Source organism: Berghia stephanieae, chromosome 11, assembly GCF_034508935.2.
Source record: "Berghia stephanieae isolate SIO BIC M18660-M18661 chromosome 11, UCSD_Bste_1.3, whole genome shotgun sequence".
In the NCBI taxonomy this organism is placed as follows: Eukaryota; Metazoa; Mollusca; class Gastropoda; order Nudibranchia; family Aeolidiidae; genus Berghia; species Berghia stephanieae.
Window position 1 is genome coordinate 35,610,736 of NC_088370.1, and position 10,075 is coordinate 35,620,810.

General features: G+C 36.0%; 1 protein-coding gene across 4 annotated transcripts in view; it reads right to left on the bottom strand.

Moving 5' to 3' along the window:
- Positions 1-5,436: 5,436 nt before the first annotated feature.
- Positions 5,437-10,075, bottom strand: part of LOC144956648 (kelch-like protein 18) — a 29,811-nt gene continuing 25,172 nt past the window's right edge. For 2 of the 4 annotated variants that reach the window (XR_013641989.1, XR_013641990.1), the window contains exon 11: positions 5,437-5,937. The gene's annotated coding sequence lies outside the window, so the exon portion shown is untranslated. Of the gene's footprint in view, positions 5,973-10,075 lie in introns of all 4 variants that reach the window. The other 2 variants (XR_013641988.1, XR_013641987.1) reach the window with 2 other exon arrangements.

Below are 10,075 nucleotides of genomic sequence, written 5' to 3' on the forward strand. Positions count from 1 at the left end.
TCTATCCCTGTGACAGCCTACGGCCACCCAAGGCTTTAAAAAGTACCTCCAGCTGTAATCTATCCCTTAGCCGGTCCTATTTATGGCCACCCATGTCCAACAAAATTACCACCCAGCAGTTATCTATCCCTGTGACAGCCTACGGCCACCCAAGGCTTTAAAAAGTACCTCCAGCTGTAATCTATCCCTTAGCCGGTCCTATTTATGGCCACCCATGTCCAACAAAAGTACCACCCAGCAGTTATCTATCCCTGTGACAGCATACGGCCACCCAAGGCTTTAAAAAGTACCTCCAGCTGTAATCTATCCCTTAGCCGGTCCTATTTATGGCCACCCATGTTCCTCACTACAAATACCTTGGTGTAACGATTGATGACAGGCTCAAGTGGGATGAACACTTGAAAATAATTAGGCATAAGATGTGCAGACGTACATATTTTTTATCGAAACTCTCTCAGTTTAGAATAGATAAAACCCTCTGCACATTATTTTATAGAGCAGTAATCGAAAGTGTTTTGTCATTTTGTATAACAGCTTGGGGAGGCAATTGCTTAGCAGTGGAAAGGAACAAAATAAATTCAAATATTAAAAAATCCATTAAACGCTATATAAATGATGTTGACGATGTAGATCTTTTATACGAGAAATTTTGTATAAATAAAATAACTAAAATATTAAATGACCAGTATCATCCACTAAGACCATCAATTATTATGTCAGAAAGAAGTGGTCGCCCTTTCTCTATTTCAACGAAAACAGAGAGACACCGAAAATCTTTTCTGCCGTCCAGTATTAGGCTTTATAACAACAAGCAATAATCATTTTATATAATTATTTCTCATTTTTACTTTTTAAAAATATAAATATTAATTTATTAATTTATTTGTTTTGCAATCTTTTCAATTTTCAATTTATAGTGACAGTTTTAACTATTTTACAGTGTTGAAATTATTCATATTATTAAGCGCAGCTCTGGTTATAGAGCTGCTCCTTTTTTTTATATATACATCCTATTTCCATTGTATTTTTATCTTATGTGTAAATTACAACACGTCTGTACAAAAAATTTCCTTTTTGGGATGCAATAAAGTATTATTATTATTATTATTATTATTATTATTATGTCCAACAAAAGTACCACCCAGCAGTTATCTATCCCTGTGACAGCCGATGGCCACCCATGTCCAACAAAAGTACCACCCAGCAGTTATCTATCCCTGTGACAGCCGATGGCCATCCGTGTCTTACGAAATTTCCTCCATCCATACTTGTGATGGCCTATGGCCATGGCCACCCCCTCTCAGTCAATGCTACCAGATGGGGTTCCTGACCTCCCATAGTGTGTCTTCTATCCCCTTATAACTGTTTTCCAACATGCTTTCTGTCTTTGTCTTGGAATGAGATTACTTGGTTTCATCCTGGCCCTGGCCGGAGTCCTAGCTGGGAGGGAAACAGTCAAATACAAAGTTATTGTTTTAGGAGATGATATCTTTTTCCTTGTAAATCATCTCTCTGTTGTGTATTATTATTATTATTATTATTATTATTTTGAATGTATAATGTAAGCATTAGAGTGTGTTCCTCTTTGTTGGATTTTGTTCTTATGTCTGGATGAGACTTTTAGGTGATTTCAAACTGAGTACATTGGTGGTATGCTCTTGGAATCTACATCTGATCCTTATTTGTTCCCAGTTCCCCTATGTCTTACTTTTTCTTGGGTGCTTTAATTGTAATTCTAGAACTTTTTACTATCCCATTTTCTTCCTTTTTACTGGCGCTGATATAACCTAAATGTGTTGCAAGCGCCGTAAAACCCTTTAAAAAAACCCCCAAAAAACATATTACGAAATTACCTCCAGCAGCAATCCGTCCTTGTGATGGCCTATGGCCATGGCCACCCTCTCTCAGTCAGTGGTAAAATTATGGGGGATATGGCTGTAACTGTAACTGTAACTAGTGTAAGAATATGGGAACACAACAATATCACTTGCATACATTCACCCCAAACAAACAATGTCACTGATTGTGTTTGTGCATTGGTATTGTTTAAATTTATTTTATTTCATTCATTGTCCAATGATAGTTGGCATCACTTTTAAATTCAATTCAACATTATCACAAAACATACAGCAATGAATAATAAAGTAAATTCCATTCAATAATTTATTATTTCACAGTCAAACCAAACATATCGCAAAACATGGGTAACCAACTATCATTTCGTTATTGTTTGTATATTTGTTTTTAGATAACATTGTGAAATTGAACGTAAGCTTCAATTTAATATACGAAAACAGATCAAATGGACGTTTCGGGTTACCCCTTTATCAACAAAACAGGATGAATGAAACACTACAGACAAATGAGATAATGTGGTAGTGCCGTTGTTAAGATGAATAAACAAAAGCGCATCTGTCCACACCCTAGCAACAATCTCTTTTATCCCCCTATATTATTGGTTTTTGTTTATTCATCTTAACAACGCCACTACCACATTATCTCATTCGTCTGTAGTATTTCATTCATTGTTTTGTTGATAAAGGGGAAACCTGGAACATCCATTTTATCTGTTTTCGTATATTCAGTTGAAGCTTACATTCAATTTCACATTGTTATTTATTTCTTCGAGCTTTGAGCAGCAACATTTACATTATTTGTTTTTAGGGATTTTACAGCATTTGCAAACACTTTTACAACATTTCAGCACCAGTAAAAAAAAAAAAAGATGACAAAAAAGTGAAGAGATCAAAGATTTGATCTAACAATAAGAAAACAATAAAACATGAGTTCACACAAGGAACAGAAGCAGATTTCAAAAACCATAAATCTGTACATCTAATCTGAAACTCCCAAAACATGACACTGGCACCAGATCCCATCAAGAATGGGAACACTAAAATTAAAATAGTTACAAGAACATAAATATTTAAGAATAAATAATGTAATATGATTTAGCTACTACAAGGAAAAAATATCTTCCCTCATAAAAATAAACATCCATTTGAATTTGAATGTCTCCCTCCCAGCAACTGTCCAGACATGGCTAGGATGAATGAAACTATTTAGTCCCATTCCAGATAAAGTTAAAACCACAAGAAATTGGCAAATAATATAGGGGGGTATAAGAGATAGCTAGGATTTGGACAGATGTGTTTTGTTTAAGTGGGATAATGCAAGTCAAAAAGCCAGCTTAGGTAATGCAGGGAGTTTTGCATAGTGGGCAGGGAGGTACGTACTGTGTCTTATATCCCCCTATATCTGTTTTCCAACTTGCTTTCTGTCTTTGTCTTGGAATGTGATTACTTTGTTTTGTCCTGGCCCTAGCCGGATACCTTGGCTGAGAGTCAAATGTATAGTTAGTTTTGAGAGATGATATTTTTTTCCTTGTAAAATCATCTCTGTTATGCAATGTATTATGCTTTGTATACATATTACATGTATATGATTTGTAAACATTTGAGTGTATTCCTCTTAGTTGGGATCTGAGCTTGTGTCTGGATGAGACTTTTAGGTGATCTCAAACTAAGTACTTTGACGGTATGCTCTTGGAATCTACATCCGTTCCCTATTTGAACCAATTCCCTTTTGTCTTACCTTATCTTTGGTGCTTTAATTGTAATTCGAAAACTTTTTACTATCCCATTTTCTTCCTTTTTTACTGGCGCTGATATGACCTTAATGTGTTGCAAGCGCCATAAAACCCTTAAAAACAACAACGAAACAGGGAGTTGGGCAAGCACTCAAGTAAAGAGAAACTAATACCGATGGCATGTGAGCCAAATCCATGGCTGGTGAATGCTGCACAAACATCCGTTTTTGTTTTGTTAGTTTTTAAGTTTTACAGCGCGTGCAACACATTTAGGTTATATCAGCGCCAGTATAAAAAGATGAAAATTGGATAGTAAAAAGATTCTAGATGAACAAGAGGACTTGAGGAAAACGTAAGACAAAGGGGAATGGTACAAATATGGAAAAGATGTAGATTCCAAGAGCACACTATCAGTGTACTTAGTTTGAGATTACCTAAATGTTTCACCCAGACACCAGAACAAGATTCCACTAAGAGGAATACACTCAAATGTTTACAAATCATATGTTAAAAATAAAAGAATAACTACATAAAAGAGAGATGATTTACAAGGAAAAAAAATATCATCTACCAAAATAAAATACATTTGCGTTACCCTTCCAGCCAAGGACTCCGGCCAGGGTCAGGACAAAAATAAGTAATCTCATTCCAAGATAAAGACAGAAAGCAATTGGAAAACAGATACAGGGGGATAGAAGACACAGCAAGTTCCTCCCAGCCCACTATGGGAGGTCGGGAACCCCACCCAGAAACTACGCGCATCCTATCCAAGGGTAGGGAGGAAGTGTCGTCATATTAAAGTCAACCCTAGAGAAACCAGGAAAAACTGTTCCATGAGCCTTTTAACTTAAGAGCCATCTATTTCTTAGCACTGATGTAGATCCTCTTTAATTTTGAAATAAAGTTGAACTTATAAAAAAGTAGTGTCCTCCATAGCTAGGGACTATAGCTTATTCTGGATTTTATATCGTTAAACAGATATAGATAGTAACAACTGCTTGTTACTCTTTGGACAGGTCACTAGTATTTCACATCAGATCTAATTCTAATATCTGGGTGGGGATCCTGACCTCCCATAGTGGGCAGGGAGGTATATGCTGTGTCTTCTATCCAACAAACTTTCTGTCTTTGTCTTGGAATGAGATTACTTGGTTTTGTCCTGGCTCTGGCCGGAGTCCTAGCTGGGAGGGAAACAGTCAAATGCATAGTTATTGTTTTGGGAGATTATATTTTTTTCCTTGTACATCATCTCTCTGTTATGCACTGTATTATGTTTTCTTTATATTATATATGATTTGTAAAACATTTGAGTGTATTCCTCTTAGTGGGGACCTGTGCTTGTGTCTGGATGAGACTTTTAGGTGATCTCAAACTAAGTACTTTGATGGTATGCTCTTGGAATCTACATCTGATCCCTATTTGTTCCCAGTTCCTCTATGTCTTACTTTTTCTTGGGTGCTTTATTTGTAATTATAGATCTTTTTACTATCCCATTTTCTTCCTTTTTACTGGCGCTGATATAACCTTTATGTGTTCTAGCGCCGTAAAACCCTTAAAAACAAAACAAACAATATCGTTAAACAGATATAGATAGTAACAACTGCTTGTTACTCTTTGGACAGGTCACTAGTGTTTCACATCAGATCTAATCCTAATACTAATACGTAACTTACGCAAACCACTGCTGGGTGGACATTGGGATTAGTAAAAAAATCTTGATTATACCCGAGGCCCGTAATAAAGACCATCTGTAGGGTAAGTACACCATCAACTGAACTATCTAGACCCATGAAAAACCAAACCTATGATGATTGGCCCTTTTACCAATAAGACAACGAGAAGTCTGAATTGTTTTCTCTTGTTTTTATTTTTATTTTTTACTCTTTTTTTATTTTATTTTTTTGTTGGATTTAAGCAGTGCTTGTAACACGTTTAGCACATAGCTGCACCAGATCAAAAAAATTAAATGGTCAAAATTAAAGATGCAAAGTTTATTAGCATTTACAAGAGCTCGATAAAAATTGACCAAGGGGACTAGTACAAAACCATAAATATTAAAATTTCTCAAAAGTGATCCATTCGGAGGTCCTGCCGGGCAGAATTCAAACATTCCAACCACAATCATACAATACATGCATTTACAGCTGATGATCAAGAGAGAGTTGTTTGTTTGTTTGTTTTGAAGGGTTTGACGGCGCTTGCAACACATTAAGGTCATATCAGCGCCAGTAAAAAGGAAGAAAATGGGATAGTAAAAAGTTCTAGAATTACAATTAAATCACCCAAGATAAGGTAAGACAAAGGGGAATTGGTTCAAATAGGAAACAAATGTAGATTCCAAGAACAAACTATCAAAGTACATAGTTTGAGATCACCTAAAAGTCTCATTTAGCCACAAGCACAGGTCCCCGCTAATAAGAATACACTCAAATGTTTACAAATCATATATAACATAATATATAATATTTAAATAAAACATAATAAGAATAAAGTGCCTAACAGGGAGATGATTTACAAGGGAAAAAATATCATCTCTATACATTTGACGGTTTCCCTCCCAGCCAGGGTCAGAACAAAACCCCAAGTAATCTCATCCTAAGACAAAGATAGAAAGCACGTTGAAAAACAGATAAAGAGGGATAGAAGACACAGTAAGTGTCTCCTTGCCCACTATTGTACATCGGGGGTAATATTTGTTACCCCATGAGAATATATAGTAAAATTAAAAACTATCACTATCACTATTTTTATGTCGGGGGGGGGGGGGGGGGGGGCTCATTTTGTTACCCCATGCAAATATAGAAGAAAAAAAAGAACTATCCCTATTCTTACGTCGTGGGAAACTTTGTTACCCCATGACAGTATATAGTATAATAAAGAACTATCTCTATTCGTAAGTCGGGGGTCATTTTGTTACCCCATTCAAATATACAAAAAAAAAAAAAAAAGAAGTATCCCTATTCGTATGTCAAGGGTGATTTTGATATCCTGTGATGATCGTATTTTATATATATATATATATATAACGTGACTGTAGTTATCACCCTTAGTAAATGGGTCATATAACGTGACTGTAGTTATCACCCTTAGGAAATGGGTCACACAACGTGACTGTAATGATCACCCTTAGTAAATGGGTCAGACGTGACTGTAGTTATCACCCTTAGTAAATGGGTCAGACAAGGTGACTATGACTGTAACTTCCATCCCTTTACCCCCCCCCCCCCCCCTCCCATCCTATATAAGCGGGCTATGCTGTACTTATATTTATTTTTTCAAGCCTTAAATTCACATATGAGCAAACAGGAATGCATAAACTTCTCACATTGTAGTTAGTAGGTACTGTCAACCGGGGTTACTTAGGCCACTTAGTAGAATAAACAAGGTTGCTTTTTAAAACGTTAAATTCACGAGTGCTTATTAGATCTATTGGGTTCTAATTACTTAAAAGATAAAGGCTACATGTAATTTGTGACCCTCCGACTCGAAACGGTAATAAGTCGGATTTTTCAATTTTGGGTTTTTGGTACCCAATCATAGCTTATTTTATGCATTAAAATTTGATACCAAATTTATACAATTCTGATTGTTCATTGCCGAGATATGACCGTTTGAAGTTGGGAGAGTGTAAAAACCAAGTTTTGAGAAAATCGACTTTGAAGTGAGGCACCGTTTTTACGCACAGTCAAATCAATGGGCAAAGATAACTCCTTAGATACAGGCATCGAAAATTTGACGATAATAGTGATATTTGGCATGAGTTTGGATTATACATTTAATAATGTACCTACAAATTTTTGAAACAATCCAATTATTACTTTTGTAGTTATTCATTATAATGTAAGATGTTCTTAAAATAAATAAAACACCAAAAAAAAAAAACCATACAAAAATGCCGACAATTTTATGACATTGCTCACTTTTTCAAGAATTTTTGATATCTAAATAAAGAATCAATGAAATAAGAATTATTAATGTGAATTTTTTGTCTTATTTAATAGAGAAAATACGATTTCAAAATGCCAAAAGTTAAAGAAGGGTTATAATTTGAAAGTACAGTTTTGAAACTAATTGAAGCCGGGTGGGCAGGGAAAGAATTATCAAGAAAGAGGATGAGAGAGGAAGAGAAATAATGAGAGAGTAAAATACACACACACGCACGCACATGTGAGAGAGAGAGAGAGAGAGAGAGAGAGAGAGAGAGAAAGAAAGAAAGAGAGAAAGATAGATAGAAAGAAATAGAGATAGAGAAAAAGAGGAGCGAGAGGGGGAGGGGAGAGAGACTGCTTGTGCAGAGGACTGGAGGGAAATAGCGTAAAGATTGAAACCTGTATAAGAGTGTGTTTGTATGTGTGAAAGAAACAAAGAGGAGACGGAGAGAGTGAGGTAGACATGAAGAAAGGGATGGAGGCGGAGCAAAGAATTGTAGGGATAGTTTAAGAAAGCATTTTGTTTCAAAGTAAGTAAGTCATAGTCAATCAACTGGAAACATATTGACCAATGAGATTGCAATTAAAGAAATGGGCTGGTCAAATCATTCATTGCATGGTTTCCATTTTGAGTCAGATGACAGCTTGAGGAGGAGGGGTGGAGCTTATTGTATAGTGACTGACATGAAAACATGTTATTGAATCTCTCAAGTTTTCCTTAGCGTTCCACCACATTGTTCATTGTCTAAAAAGACTCCCCTCCCCTCCCTCCACCCCCCCCCCCCCTTCTTTCAGTATACAAAGAAAGCACGACCAAACGAACATATCTCTCTCTCTCTCCTCTTCATCTATCTATCTATTTATCTATCTACCTATCTATCTGCCTACCTATCTATCAAGCTATCTATCTATTTATCTATCTATCTACATATCTATTTATCCATTAATAGGTTTGTCTCTCTGTCTGTTTATCTATCCATTTCATTTTTTAGTTACAGTTCATTAATTGTTGAAGGCTCTGTCTATTATTCTGCTTTTGTACTTAAAATTAAATGTTTATCCTACAACAATCTCTGTAAGTGTAAGATTAGGTAACTGTTGTCCCATTAAGTTTTTAGCATGTCCTATAATTTCATGAATTAAAAAAAGGGACAAAGGAGGACCCTCACCTCGATCACCAATGCAGCTACACAAAGAAATGATAGCATGTGGTGTGTATCAAAATGCACAAACACACACATATGTAACACACGCATGCTGACGTCATGAAGCATCCCCCGAGCATTATGGGCGACAGCGCATGTGATGAGCGTTGACCAATCAGAATCATTCATTTGTAAGGTTGTCAGGGAAAAACCTAGACTTGTTTACAGTTTTTAAAGTTCAGTATTGGTTGAACCATGAAATTGTGGAAACAGTCATGCTTTCTCTGAGATAGATAAAGACACACCCTTTGCTGTGATATCTTACATCTTATTGGTGGAGAAAAAGACTCGGTATTACTAAGCCTTGGAAAGGGTGGCTCTCTGAGAGAAAGTCAACTCTCGTTTTGAATGTGTCACTGATAGTTGCATTTTTAAACTTCAAATTTATATAACTTATCGTCAATGCTTATGTTGAATTATTATGTTTTCATGTAGAAAAATGACTGTAGTTTCTGAAACAACCAAAAACTGAAATTTGATCATTTTGACCATTTCCCCTTTAAAACCGGTTTTCTTCGTTTTCCAAATCCCGACTTAATACCGCTTCGAGGCAGAGGGTCACATTTATCTTTTAAAATAAGCAATCTTGTTTTCAGTAAGTGGCTTAAGTTACCCTGGGTGGCCTTAGTAGGCCCAGTTGACGATACTTAATAATAGCAATTCCACAATGGGGTAACTAAGTTATCCCTGACATATTTTGTTTGTTTTGTTTGTTTGTTGCTTTAGGTCTCTTCCAACACAATTGAGGTTATATGAGAGACTGCTGAAACAAAAAAACAAGCAATCTAACAAAAATAGTACAAATGTAAATCAAAATCATAACCTAAAGATATCATAAGCTAAATTATAAATAACCAAGAACAAACAGGCAGAAGATTTACAGAAAAATAAATATCCCCTGTCAAAAATACAATCACAAACCAAAGAAGCAGGATAGGCTAGTAAAGAGAAGAAGAAACGACATCACTATCGGATCGTACACCCATGCGAACATCATAGGTATATGATTCAAGGGTGATGCTCCCATCCAACCACCCGCTATCCCTGACATATGAATCGATATTCAGGTTTTTTTCCTGTTTGGAAAGTGGGAACATAAAGTTACCCCTGATGAACGAATTGGTGTATACGAGGTTTTTTTTTCTCTTTGGAAAGTGGGAACATAAAGTTACCCCCATTTGTAAAAAAAAAAGTGGCATGTTGCGAAAACGCCAATGATCACTATGTTATGCAATTTTTTGTAACCATTTGAGAGTATAAGTTTTCTTAAAAGCAAAGCAAAAGGCCTGGGTTAATGCGGTTACCCCCGACGTATGATTTGGAAGAGTTTTGTTCTTTTTAGCTGTTATATT